The sequence below is a fragment of the Podarcis gaigeae genome (genome assembly GCF_964106915.1).
Source record: "Podarcis gaigeae genome assembly, chromosome: 4".
Taxonomy (NCBI): domain Eukaryota; kingdom Metazoa; phylum Chordata; class Lepidosauria; order Squamata; family Lacertidae; genus Podarcis; species Podarcis gaigeae.
In genome coordinates, this window is record NC_139677.1 from 411,201 (window position 1) to 425,877 (window position 14,677).

The following is a 14,677-nucleotide window of genomic DNA, read 5'->3' on the forward strand; positions in this document are numbered from 1 at the left end:
TTGTTCTTTCCATGTTCTTTACACCCACAAATAGCAAAGCGAAGTAATGAGCCTAAACCTCCCCAAACAGCTTGTTTTGCGTTCCAGCTACATAGAAAGATGAATTTTGGATTTCGCTTATTTCAAATCGTGTTCCGTGGTGTTAATGCTCATTAACCCAGAAATCGCAAAGTATGTGTAATGAGTCCCAAATAACACAAAACGGTCTTTTCGCTTCCATATGCGTAGAAAGAAGAGGAATAAGCTTTGATAGGGCTTATTTCAATTCGCATGGTGTTTTATGGGTGTGCACCAGAATCACCTCCAACCAAAGCAAAAAGGTGTTTTGGGTTCCATCCACTTCAAAAGAAAGAAGATAAAGCTCTGATTGGTTTTGTTGCAAACTGGTGTTTTTGGGGTTAGAATGCACATTCACTCAAAAATCTCAGAGTGAAATGTGACTTAACAGCCCTAATCAAGCATAGGTGTTTTGGTTCCATGTCAATAGTAAGCGGACGAAATAGGTTGGATTGTTCTTTCCATGTTCTTTCCACCCACAAATAGCAAAGCGAAGTGTAATGAGCCTAAACCTCCCCAAACAGCTTGTTTTGCGTTCCAGCTACATAGAAAGATGAATTTTGGATTTCGCTTATTTCAAATCGTGTTCCGTGGTGTTAATGCTCATTAACCCAGAAATCGCAAAGTATGTGTAATGAGTCCCAAATAACACAAAACGGTCTTTTCGCTTCCATATGCGTAGAAAGAAGAGGAATAAGCTTTGATAGGGCTTATTTCAATTCGCATGGTGTTTTATGGGTGTGCACCAGAATCACCTCCAACCAAAGCAAAAAGGTGTTTTGGGTTCCATCCACTTAAAAAGAAAGAAGATAAAGCTCTGATTGCTTTTGTTGCAAACTGGTGTTTTTGGGGTTAGAATGCACATTCACTCAAAAATCTCAGAGTGAAATGTTACTTAACAGCCCTAATCAAGCATAGGTGTTTTGGTTCCATGTCAATAGAAAGCGGACGAAATAGGTTGGATTGTTCTTTCCATGTTCTTTCCACCCACAAATAGCAAAGCGAAGTGTAATGAGCCTAAACCTCCCCAAACAGCTTGTTTTGCGTTCCAGCTACATAGAAAGATGAATTTTGGATTTCGCTTATTTCAAATCGTGTTCCGTGGTCTTAATGCTCATTAACCCAGAAATCGCAAAGTATGTGTAATGAGTCCCAAATAACACAAAACGGTCTTTTCGCTTCCATATGCGTAGAAAGAAGAGGAATAAGCTTTGATAGGGCTTATTTCAATTCGCATGGTGTTTTATGGGTGTGCACCAGAATCACCTCCAACCAAAGCAAAAAGGTGTTTTGGGTTCCATCCACTTAAAAAGAAAGAAGATAAAGCTCTGATTGCTTTTGTTGCAAACTGGTGTTTTTGGGGTTAGAATGCACATTCACTCAAAAATCTCAGAGCCCTAATCAAGCATAGGTGTTTTGGTTCCATGTCAATAGAAAGCGGACGAAATAGGTTGGATTGTTCTTTCCATGTTCTTTACACCCACAAATAGCAAAGCGAAGTAATGAGCCTAAACCTCCCCAAACAGCTTGTTTTGCGTTCCAGCTACATAGAAAGATGAATTTTGGATTTCGCTTATTTCAAATCGTGTTCCGTGGTGTTAATGCTCATTAACCCAGAAATCGCAAAGTATGTGTAATGAGTCCCAAATAACACAAAACGGTCTTTTCGCTTCCATATGCGTAGAAAGAAGAGGAATAAGCTTTGATAGGGCTTATTTCAATTCGCATGGTGTTTTATGGGTGTGCACCAGAATCACCTCCAACCAAAGCAAAAAGGTGTTTTGGGTTCCATCCACTTCAAAAGAAAGAAGATAAAGCTCTGATTGGTTTTGTTGCAAACTGGTGTTTTTGGGGTTAGAATGCACATTCACTCAAAAATCTCAGAGCCCTAATCAAGCATAGGTGTTTTGGTTCCATGTCAATAGAAAGCGGACGAAATAGGTTGGATTGTTCTTTCCATGTTCTTTACACCCACAAATAGCAAAGCGAAGTGTAATGAGCCTAAACCTCCCCAAAGAGGTTGTTTTGCGTTCCAGCTACAAAGAAAGAAGAATTTTGGATTTCGCTTTTGAAATCGTGTTCCGTGGTGTTAATGCTCATTAACCCAGAAATCGCAAAGTATGTGTAATGAGTCCCAAATAACACAAAACGGTCTTTTCGCTTCCATATGCGTAGAAAGAAGAGGAATAAGCTTTGATAGGGCTTATTTCAATTCGCATGGTGTTTTATGGGTGTGCACCAGAATCACCTCCAACCAAAGCAAAAAGGTGTTTTGGGTTCCATCCACTTCAAAAGAAAGAAGATAAAGCTCTGATTGGTTTTGTTGCAAACTGGTGTTTTTGGGGTTAGAATGCACATTCACTCAAAAATCTCAGAGTGAAATGTGACTTAACAGCCCTAATCAAGCATAGGTGTTTTGGTTCCATGTCAATAGTAAGCGGACGAAATAGGTTGGATTGTTCTTTCCATGTTCTTTACACCCACAAATAGCAAAGCGAAGTAATGAGCCTAAACCTCCCCAAACAGCTTGTTTTGCGTTCCAGCTACATAGAAAGATGAATTTTGGATTTCGCTTATTTCAAATCGTGTTCCGTGGTGTTAATGCTCATTAACCCAGAAATCGCAAAGTATGTGTAATGAGTCCCAAATAACACAAAACGGTCTTTTCGCTTCCATATGCGTAGAAAGAAGAGGAATAAGCTTTGATAGGGCTTATTTCAATTCGCATGGTGTTTTATGGGTGTGCACCAGAATCACCTCCAACCAAAGCAAAAAGGTGTTTTGGGTTCCATCCACTTCAAAAGAAAGAAGATAAAGCTCTGATTGGTTTTGTTGCAAACTGGTGTTTTTGGGGTTAGAATGCACATTCACTCAAAAATCTCAGAGTGAAATGTGACTTAACAGCCCTAATCAAGCATAGGTGTTTTGGTTCCATGTCAATAGTAAGCGGACGAAATAGGTTGGATTGTTCTTTCCATGTTCTTTCCACCCACAAATAGCAAAGCGAAGTGTAATGAGCCTAAACCTCCCCAAACAGCTTGTTTTGCGTTCCAGCTACATAGAAAGATGAATTTTGGATTTCGCTTATTTCAAATCGTGTTCCGTGGTGTTAATGCTCATTAACCCAGAAATCGCAAAGTATGTGTAATGAGTCCCAAATAACACAAAACGGTCTTTTCGCTTCCATATGCGTAGAAAGAAGAGGAATAAGCTTTGATAGGGCTTATTTCAATTCGCATGGTGTTTTATGGGTGTGCACCAGAATCACCTCCAACCAAAGCAAAAAGGTGTTTTGGGTTCCATCCACTTAAAAAGAAAGAAGATAAAGCTCTGATTGCTTTTGTTGCAAACTGGTGTTTTTGGGGTTAGAATGCACATTCACTCAAAAATCTCAGAGTGAAATGTTACTTAACAGCCCTAATCAAGCATAGGTGTTTTGGTTCCATGTCAATAGAAAGCGGACGAAATAGGTTGGATTGTTCTTTCCATGTTCTTTACACCCACAAATAGCAAAGCGAAGTGTAATGAGCCTAAACCTCCCCAAAGAGGTTGTTTTGCGTTCCAGCTACAAAGAAAGAAGAATTTTGGATTTCGCTTTTGAAATCGTGTTCCGTGGTGTTAATGCTCATTAACCCAGAAATCGCAAAGTATGTGTAATGAGTCCCAAATAACACAAAACGGTCTTTTCGCTTCCATATGCGTAGAAAGAAGAGGAATAAGCTTTGATAGGGCTTATTTCAATTCGCATGGTGTTTTATGGGTGTGCACCAGAATCACCTCCAACCAAAGCAAAAAGGTGTTTTGGGTTCCATCCACTTCAAAAGAAAGAAGATAAAGCTCTGATTGGTTTTGTTGCAAACTGGTGTTTTTGGGGTTAGAATGCACATTCACTCAAAAATCTCAGAGTGAAATGTGACTTAACAGCCCTAATCAAGCATAGGTGTTTTGGTTCCATGTCAATAGTAAGCGGACGAAATAGGTTGGATTGTTCTTTCCATGTTCTTTACACCCACAAATAGCAAAGCGAAGTAATGAGCCTAAACCTCCCCAAACAGCTTGTTTTGCGTTCCAGCTACATAGAAAGATGAATTTTGGATTTCGCTTATTTCAAATCGTGTTCCGTGGTGTTAATGCTCATTAACCCAGAAATCGCAAAGTATGTGTAATGAGTCCCAAATAACACAAAACGGTCTTTTCGCTTCCATATGCGTAGAAAGAAGAGGAATAAGCTTTGATAGGGCTTATTTCAATTCGCATGGTGTTTTATGGGTGTGCACCAGAATCACCTCCAACCAAAGCAAAAAGGTGTTTTGGGTTCCATCCACTTCAAAAGAAAGAAGATAAAGCTCTGATTGGTTTTGTTGCAAACTGGTGTTTTTGGGGTTAGAATGCACATTCACTCAAAAATCTCAGAGTGAAATGTGACTTAACAGCCCTAATCAAGCATAGGTGTTTTGGTTCCATGTCAATAGTAAGCGGACGAAATAGGTTGGATTGTTCTTTCCATGTTCTTTCCACCCACAAATAGCAAAGCGAAGTGTAATGAGCCTAAACCTCCCCAAACAGCTTGTTTTGCGTTCCAGCTACATAGAAAGATGAATTTTGGATTTCGCTTATTTCAAATCGTGTTCCGTGGTGTTAATGCTCATTAACCCAGAAATCGCAAAGTATGTGTAATGAGTCCCAAATAACACAAAACGGTCTTTTCGCTTCCATATGCGTAGAAAGAAGAGGAATAAGCTTTGATAGGGCTTATTTCAATTCGCATGGTGTTTTATGGGTGTGCACCAGAATCACCTCCAACCAAAGCAAAAAGGTGTTTTGGGTTCCATCCACTTCAAAAGAAAGAAGATAAAGCTCTGATTGGTTTTGTTGCAAACTGGTGTTTTTGGGGTTAGAATGCACATTCACTCAAAAATCTCAGAGCCCTAATCAAGCATAGGTGTTTTGGTTCCATGTCAATAGAAAGCGGACGAAATAGGTTGGATTGTTCTTTCCATGTTCTTTACACCCACAAATAGCAAAGCGAAGTAATGAGCCTAAACCTCCCCAAACAGCTTGTTTTGCGTTCCAGCTACATAGAAAGATGAATTTTGGATTTCGCTTATTTCAAATCGTGTTCCGTGGTGTTAATGCTCATTAACCCAGAAATCGCAAAGTATGTGTAATGAGTCCCAAATAACACAAAACGGTCTTTTCGCTTCCATATGCGTAGAAAGAAGAGGAATAAGCTTTGATAGGGCTTATTTCAATTCGCATGGTGTTTTATGGGTGTGCACCAGAATCACCTCCAACCAAAGCAAAAAGGTGTTTTGGGTTCCATTCACTTCAAAAGAAAGAAGATAAAGCTCTGATTGGTTTTGTTGCAAACTGGTGTTTTTGGGGTTAGAATGCACATTCACTCAAAAATCTCAGAGCCCTAATCAAGCATAGGTGTTTTGGTTCCATGTCAATAGAAAGCGGACGAAATAGGTTGGATTGTTCTTTCCATGTTCTTTACACCCACAAATAGCAAAGCGAAGTGTAATGAGCCTAAACCTCCCCAAAGAGGTTGTTTTGCGTTCCAGCTACAAAGAAAGAAGAATTTTGGATTTCGCTTTTGAAATCGTGTTCCGTGGTGTTAATGCTCATTAACCCAGAAATCGCAAAGTATGTGTAATGAGTCCCAAATAACACAAAACGGTCTTTTCGCTTCCATATGCGTAGAAAGAAGAGGAATAAGCTTTGATAGGGCTTATTTCAATTCGCATGGTGTTTTATGGGTGTGCACCAGAATCACCTCCAACCAAAGCAAAAAGGTGTTTTGGGTTCCATCCACTTCAAAAGAAAGAAGATAAAGCTCTGATTGGTTTTGTTGCAAACTGGTGTTTTTGGGGTTAGAATGCACATTCACTCAAAAATCTCAGAGTGAAATGTGACTTAACAGCCCTAATCAAGCATAGGTGTTTTGGTTCCATGTCAATAGTAAGCGGACGAAATAGGTTGGATTGTTCTTTCCATGTTCTTTACACCCACAAATAGCAAAGCGAAGTAATGAGCCTAAACCTCCCCAAACAGCTTGTTTTGCGTTCCAGCTACATAGAAAGATGAATTTTGGATTTCGCTTATTTCAAATCGTGTTCCGTGGTGTTAATGCTCATTAACCCAGAAATCGCAAAGTATGTGTAATGAGTCCCAAATAACACAAAACGGTCTTTTCGCTTCCATATGCGTAGAAAGAAGAGGAATAAGCTTTGATAGGGCTTATTTCAATTCGCATGGTGTTTTATGGGTGTGCACCAGAATCACCTCCAACCAAAGCAAAAAGGTGTTTTGGGTTCCATCCACTTCAAAAGAAAGAAGATAAAGCTCTGATTGGTTTTGTTGCAAACTGGTGTTTTTGGGGTTAGAATGCACATTCACTCAAAAATCTCAGAGTGAAATGTGACTTAACAGCCCTAATCAAGCATAGGTGTTTTGGTTCCATGTCAATAGTAAGCGGACGAAATAGGTTGGATTGTTCTTTCCATGTTCTTTCCACCCACAAATAGCAAAGCGAAGTGTAATGAGCCTAAACCTCCCCAAACAGCTTGTTTTGCGTTCCAGCTACATAGAAAGATGAATTTTGGATTTCGCTTATTTCAAATCGTGTTCCGTGGTGTTAATGCTCATTAACCCAGAAATCGCAAAGTATGTGTAATGAGTCCCAAATAACACAAAACGGTCTTTTCGCTTCCATATGCGTAGAAAGAAGAGGAATAAGCTTTGATAGGGCTTATTTCAATTCGCATGGTGTTTTATGGGTGTGCACCAGAATCACCTCCAACCAAAGCAAAAAGGTGTTTTGGGTTCCATCCACTTAAAAAGAAAGAAGATAAAGCTCTGATTGCTTTTGTTGCAAACTGGTGTTTTTGGGGTTAGAATGCACATTCACTCAAAAATCTCAGAGTGAAATGTTACTTAACAGCCCTAATCAAGCATAGGTGTTTTGGTTCCATGTCAATAGAAAGCGGACGAAATAGGTTGGATTGTTCTTTCCATGTTCTTTACACCCACAAATAGCAAAGCGAAGTGTAATGAGCCTAAACCTCCCCAAAGAGGTTGTTTTGCGTTCCAGCTACAAAGAAAGAAGAATTTTGGATTTCGCTTTTGAAATCGTGTTCCGTGGTGTTAATGCTCATTAACCCAGAAATCGCAAAGTATGTGTAATGAGTCCCAAATAACACAAAACGGTCTTTTCGCTTCCATATGCGTAGAAAGAAGAGGAATAAGCTTTGATAGGGCTTATTTCAATTCGCATGGTGTTTTATGGGTGTGCACCAGAATCACCTCCAACCAAAGCAAAAAGGTGTTTTGGGTTCCATCCACTTCAAAAGAAAGAAGATAAAGCTCTGATTGGTTTTGTTGCAAACTGGTGTTTTTGGGGTTAGAATGCACATTCACTCAAAAATCTCAGAGCCCTAATCAAGCATAGGTGTTTTGGTTCCATGTCAATAGAAAGCGGACGAAATAGGTTGGATTGTTCTTTCCATGTTCTTTACACCCACAAATAGCAAAGCGAAGTGTAATGAGCCTAAACCTCCCCAAAGAGGTTGTTTTGCGTTCCAGCTACAAAGAAAGAAGAATTTTGGATTTCGCTTTTGAAATCGTGTTCCGTGGTGTTAATGCTCATTAACCCAGAAATCGCAAAGTATGTGTAATGAGTCCCAAATAACACAAAACGGTCTTTTTGCTTCCATATGCGTAGAAAGAAGAGGAATAAGCTTTGATAGGGCTTATTTCAATTCGCATGGTGTTTTATGGGTGTGCACCAGAATCACCTCCAACCAAAGCAAAAAGGTGTTTTGGGTTCCATCCACTTCAAAAGAAAGAAGATAAAGCTCTGATTGGTTTTGTTGCAAACTGGTGTTTTTGGGGTTAGAATGCACATTCACTCAAAAATCTCAGAGTGAAATGTGACTTAACAGCCCTAATGGAGCATAGGTGTTTTGGTTCCATGTCAATAGTAAGCGGACGAAATAGGTTGGATTGTTCTTTCCATGTTCTTTACACCCACAAATAGCAAAGCGAAGTAATGAGCCTAAACCTCCCCAAACAGCTTGTTTTGCGTTCCAGCTACATAGAAAGATGAATTTTGGATTTCGCTTATTTCAAATCGTGTTCCGTGGTGTTAATGCTCATTAACCCAGAAATCGCAAAGTATGTGTAATGAGTCCCAAATAACACAAAACGGTCTTTTCGCTTCCATATGCGTAGAAAGAAGAGGAATAAGCTTTGATAGGGCTTATTTCAATTCGCATGGTGTTTTATGGGTGTGCACCAGAATCACCTCCAACCAAAGCAAAAAGGTGTTTTGGGTTCCATCCACTTCAAAAGAAAGAAGATAAAGCTCTGATTGGTTTTGTTGCAAACTGGTGTTTTTGGGGTTAGAATGCACATTCACTCAAAAATCTCAGAGTGAAATGTGACTTAACAGCCCTAATCAAGCATAGGTGTTTTGGTTCCATGTCAATAGTAAGCGGACGAAATAGGTTGGATTGTTCTTTCCATGTTCTTTCCACCCACAAATAGCAAAGCGAAGTGTAATGAGCCTAAACCTCCCCAAACAGCTTGTTTTGCGTTCCAGCTACATAGAAAGATGAATTTTGGATTTCGCTTATTTCAAATCGTGTTCCGTGGTGTTAATGCTCATTAACCCAGAAATCGCAAAGTATGTGTAATGAGTCCCAAATAACACAAAACGGTCTTTTCGCTTCCATATGCGTAGAAAGAAGAGGAATAAGCTTTGATAGGGCTTATTTCAATTCGCATGGTGTTTTATGGGTGTGCACCAGAATCACCTCCAACCAAAGCAAAAAGGTGTTTTGGGTTCCATCCACTTCAAAAGAAAGAAGATAAAGCTCTGATTGGTTTTGTTGCAAACTGGTGTTTTTGGGGTTAGAATGCACATTCACTCAAAAATCTCAGAGTGAAATGTGACTTAACAGCCCTAATCAAGCATAGGTGTTTTGGTTCCATGTCAATAGAAAGCGGACGAAATAGGTTGGATTGTTCTTTCCATGTTCTTTCCACCCACAAATAGCAAAGCGAAGTGTAATGAGCCTAAACCTCCCCAAAGAGGTTGTTTTGCGTTCCAGCTACAAAGAAAGAAGAATTTTGGATTTCGCTTTTGAAATCGTGTTCCGTGGTGTTAATGCTCATTAACCCAGAAATCGCAAAGTATGTGTAATGAGTCCCAAATAACACAAAACGGTCTTTTCGCTTCCATATGCGTAGAAAGAAGAGGAATAAGCTTTGATAGGGCTTATTTCAATTCGCATGGTGTTTTATGGGTGTGCACCAGAATCACCTCCAACCAAAGCAAAAAGGTGTTTTGGGTTCCATCCACTTCAAAAGAAAGAAGATAAAGCTCTGATTGGTTTTGTTGCAAACTGGTGTTTTTGGGGTTAGAATGCACATTCACTCAAAAATCTCAGAGTGAAATGTGACTTAACAGCCCTAATCAAGCATAGGTGTTTTGGTTCCATGTCAATAGTAAGCGGACGAAATAGGTTGGATTGTTCTTTCCATGTTCTTTCCACCCACAAATAGCAAAGCGAAGTAATGAGCCTAAACCTCCCCAAACAGCTTGTTTTGCGTTCCAGCTACATAGAAAGATGAATTTTGGATTTCGCTTATTTCAAATCGTGTTCCGTGGTGTTAATGCTCATTAACCCAGAAATCGCAAAGTATGTGTAATGAGTCCCAAATAACACAAAACGGTCTTTTCGCTTCCATATGCGTAGAAAGAAGAGGAATAAGCTTTGATAGGGCTTATTTCAATTCGCATGGTGTTTTATGGGTGTGCACCAGAATCACCTCCAACCAAAGCAAAAAGGTGTTTTGGGTTCCATCCACTTCAAAAGAAAGAAGATAAAGCTCTGATTGCTTTTGTTGCAAACTGGTGTTTTTGGGGTTAGAATGCACATTCACTCAAAAATCTCAGAGTGAAATGTGACTTAACAGCCCTAATCAAGCATAGGTGTTTTGGTTCCATGTCAATAGTAAGCGGACGAAATAGGTTGGATTGTTCTTTCCATGTTCTTTACACCCACAAATAGCAAAGCGAAGTAATGAGCCTAAACCTCCCCAAACAGCTTGTTTTGCGTTCCAGCTACATAGAAAGATGAATTTTGGATTTCGCTTATTTCAAATCGTGTTCCGTGGTGTTAATGCTCATTAACCCAGAAATCGCAAAGTATGTGTAATGAGTCCCAAATAACACAAAACGGTCTTTTCGCTTCCATATGCGTAGAAAGAAGAGGAATAAGCTTTGATAGGGCTTATTTCAATTCGCATGGTGTTTTATGGGTGTGCACCAGAATCACCTCCAACCAAAGCAAAAAGGTGTTTTGGGTTCCATCCACTTCAAAAGAAAGAAGATAAAGCTCTGATTGGTTTTGTTGCAAACTGGTGTTTTTGGGGTTAGAATGCACATTCACTCAAAAATCTCAGAGTGAAATGTGACTTAACAGCCCTAATCAAGCATAGGTGTTTTGGTTCCATGTCAATAGTAAGCGGACGAAATAGGTTGGATTGTTCTTTCCATGTTCTTTCCACCCACAAATAGCAAAGCGAAGTGTAATGAGCCTAAACCTCCCCAAACAGCTTGTTTTGCGTTCCAGCTACATAGAAAGATGAATTTTGGATTTCGCTTATTTCAAATCGTGTTCCGTGGTGTTAATGCTCATTAACCCAGAAATCGCAAAGTATGTGTAATGAGTCCCAAATAACACAAAACGGTCTTTTCGCTTCCATATGCGTAGAAAGAAGAGGAATAAGCTTTGATAGGGCTTATTTCAATTCGCATGGTGTTTTATGGGTGTGCACCAGAATCACCTCCAACCAAAGCAAAAAGGTGTTTTGGGTTCCATCCACTTAAAAAGAAAGAAGATAAAGCTCTGATTGCTTTTGTTGCAAACTGGTGTTTTTGGGGTTAGAATGCACATTCACTCAAAAATCTCAGAGTGAAATGTTACTTAACAGCCCTAATCAAGCATAGGTGTTTTGGTTCCATGTCAATAGAAAGCGGACGAAATAGGTTGGATTGTTCTTTCCATGTTCTTTACACCCACAAATAGCAAAGCGAAGTGTAATGAGCCTAAACCTCCCCAAAGAGGTTGTTTTGCGTTCCAGCTACAAAGAAAGAAGAATTTTGGATTTCGCTTTTGAAATCGTGTTCCGTGGTGTTAATGCTCATTAACCCAGAAATCGCAAAGTATGTGTAATGAGTCCCAAATAACACAAAACGGTCTTTTCGCTTCCATATGCGTAGAAAGAAGAGGAATAAGCTTTGATAGGGCTTATTTCAATTCGCATGGTGTTTTATGGGTGTGCACCAGAATCACCTCCAACCAAAGCAAAAAGGTGTTTTGGGTTCCATCCACTTCAAAAGAAAGAAGATAAAGCTCTGATTGGTTTTGTTGCAAACTGGTGTTTTTGGGGTTAGAATGCACATTCACTCAAAAATCTCAGAGCCCTAATCAAGCATAGGTGTTTTGGTTCCATGTCAATAGAAAGCGGACGAAATAGGTTGGATTGTTCTTTCCATGTTCTTTACACCCACAAATAGCAAAGCGAAGTGTAATGAGCCTAAACCTCCCCAAAGAGGTTGTTTTGCGTTCCAGCTACAAAGAAAGAAGAATTTTGGATTTCGCTTTTGAAATCGTGTTCCGTGGTGTTAATGCTCATTAACCCAGAAATCGCAAAGTATGTGTAATGAGTCCCAAATAACACAAAACGGTCTTTTCGCTTCCATATGCGTAGAAAGAAGAGGAATAAGCTTTGATAGGGCTTATTTCAATTCGCATGGTGTTTTATGGGTGTGCACCAGAATCACCTCCAACCAAAGCAAAAAGGTGTTTTGGGTTCCATCCACTTCAAAAGAAAGAAGATAAAGCTCTGATTGGTTTTGTTGCAAACTGGTGTTTTTGGGGTTAGAATGCACATTCACTCAAAAATCTCAGAGTGAAATGTGACTTAACAGCCCTAATGGAGCATAGGTGTTTTGGTTCCATGTCAATAGTAAGCGGACGAAATAGGTTGGATTGTTCTTTCCATGTTCTTTACACCCACAAATAGCAAAGCGAAGTAATGAGCCTAAACCTCCCCAAACAGCTTGTTTTGCGTTCCAGCTACATAGAAAGATGAATTTTGGATTTCGCTTATTTCAAATCGTGTTCCGTGGTGTTAATGCTCATTAACCCAGAAATCGCAAAGTATGTGTAATGAGTCCCAAATAACACAAAACGGTCTTTTCGCTTCCATATGCGTAGAAAGAAGAGGAATAAGCTTTGATAGGGCTTATTTCAATTCGCATGGTGTTTTATGGGTGTGCACCAGAATCACCTCCAACCAAAGCAAAAAGGTGTTTTGGGTTCCATCCACTTCAAAAGAAAGAAGATAAAGCTCTGATTGGTTTTGTTGCAAACTGGTGTTTTTGGGGTTAGAATGCACATTCACTCAAAAATCTCAGAGTGAAATGTGACTTAACAGCCCTAATCAAGCATAGGTGTTTTGGTTCCATGTCAATAGTAAGCGGACGAAATAGGTTGGATTGTTCTTTCCATGTTCTTTCCACCCACAAATAGCAAAGCGAAGTGTAATGAGCCTAAACCTCCCCAAACAGCTTGTTTTGCGTTCCAGCTACATAGAAAGATGAATTTTGGATTTCGCTTATTTCAAATCGTGTTCCGTGGTGTTAATGCTCATTAACCCAGAAATCGCAAAGTATGTGTAATGAGTCCCAAATAACACAAAACGGTCTTTTCGCTTCCATATGCGTAGAAAGAAGAGGAATAAGCTTTGATAGGGCTTATTTCAATTCGCATGGTGTTTTATGGGTGTGCACCAGAATCACCTCCAACCAAAGCAAAAAGGTGTTTTGGGTTCCATCCACTTCAAAAGAAAGAAGATAAAGCTCTGATTGGTTTTGTTGCAAACTGGTGTTTTTGGGGTTAGAATGCACATTCACTCAAAAATCTCAGAGTGAAATGTGACTTAACAGCCCTAATCAAGCATAGGTGTTTTGGTTCCATGTCAATAGAAAGCGGACGAAATAGGTTGGATTGTTCTTTCCATGTTCTTTCCACCCACAAATAGCAAAGCGAAGTGTAATGAGCCTAAACCTCCCCAAAGAGGTTGTTTTGCGTTCCAGCTACAAAGAAAGAAGAATTTTGGATTTCGCTTTTGAAATCGTGTTCCGTGGTGTTAATGCTCATTAACCCAGAAATCGCAAAGTATGTGTAATGAGTCCCAAATAACACAAAACGGTCTTTTCGCTTCCATATGCGTAGAAAGAAGAGGAATAAGCTTTGATAGGGCTTATTTCAATTCGCATGGTGTTTTATGGGTGTGCACCAGAATCACCTCCAACCAAAGCAAAAAGGTGTTTTGGGTTCCATCCACTTCAAAAGAAAGAAGATAAAGCTCTGATTGGTTTTGTTGCAAACTGGTGTTTTTGGGGTTAGAATGCACATTCACTCAAAAATCTCAGAGTGAAATGTGACTTAACAGCCCTAATCAAGCATAGGTGTTTTGGTTCCATGTCAATAGTAAGCGGACGAAATAGGTTGGATTGTTCTTTCCATGTTCTTTCCACCCACAAATAGCAAAGCGAAGTAATGAGCCTAAACCTCCCCAAACAGCTTGTTTTGCGTTCCAGCTACATAGAAAGATGAATTTTGGATTTCGCTTATTTCAAATCGTGTTCCGTGGTGTTAATGCTCATTAACCCAGAAATCGCAAAGTATGTGTAATGAGTCCCAAATAACACAAAACGGTCTTTTCGCTTCCATATGCGTAGAAAGAAGAGGAATAAGCTTTGATAGGGCTTATTTCAATTCGCATGGTGTTTTATGGGTGTGCACCAGAATCACCTCCAACCAAAGCAAAAAGGTGTTTTGGGTTCCATCCACTTCAAAAGAAAGAAGATAAAGCTCTGATTGCTTTTGTTGCAAACTGGTGTTTTTGGGGTTAGAATGCACATTCACTCAAAAATCTCAGAGTGAAATGTGACTTAACAGCCCTAATCAAGCATAGGTGTTTTGGTTCCATGTCAATAGAAAGCGGACGAAATAGGTTGGATTGTTCTTTCCATGTTCTTTACACCCACAAATAGCAAAGCGAAGTGTAATGAGCCTAAACCTCCCCAAAGAGGTTGTTTTGCGTTCCAGCTACAAAGAAAGAAGAATTTTGGATTTCGCTTTTGAAATCGTGTTCCGTGGTGTTAATGCTCATTAACCCAGAAATCGCAAAGTATGTGTAATGAGTCCCAAATAACACAAAACGGTCTTTTTGCTTCCATATGCGTAGAAAGAAGAGGAATAAGCTTTGATAGGGCTTATTTCAATTCGCATGGTGTTTTATGGGTGTGCACCAGAATCACCTCCAACCAAAGCAAAAAGGTGTTTTGGGTTCCATCCACTTCAAAAGAAAGAAGATAAAGCTCTGATTGGTTTTGTTGCAAACTGGTGTTTTTGGGGTTAGAATGCACATTCACTCAAAAATCTCAGAGTGAAATGTGACTTAACAGCCCTAATGGAGCATAGGTGTTTTGGTTCCATGTCAATAGTAAGCGGACGAAATAGGTTGGATTGTTCTT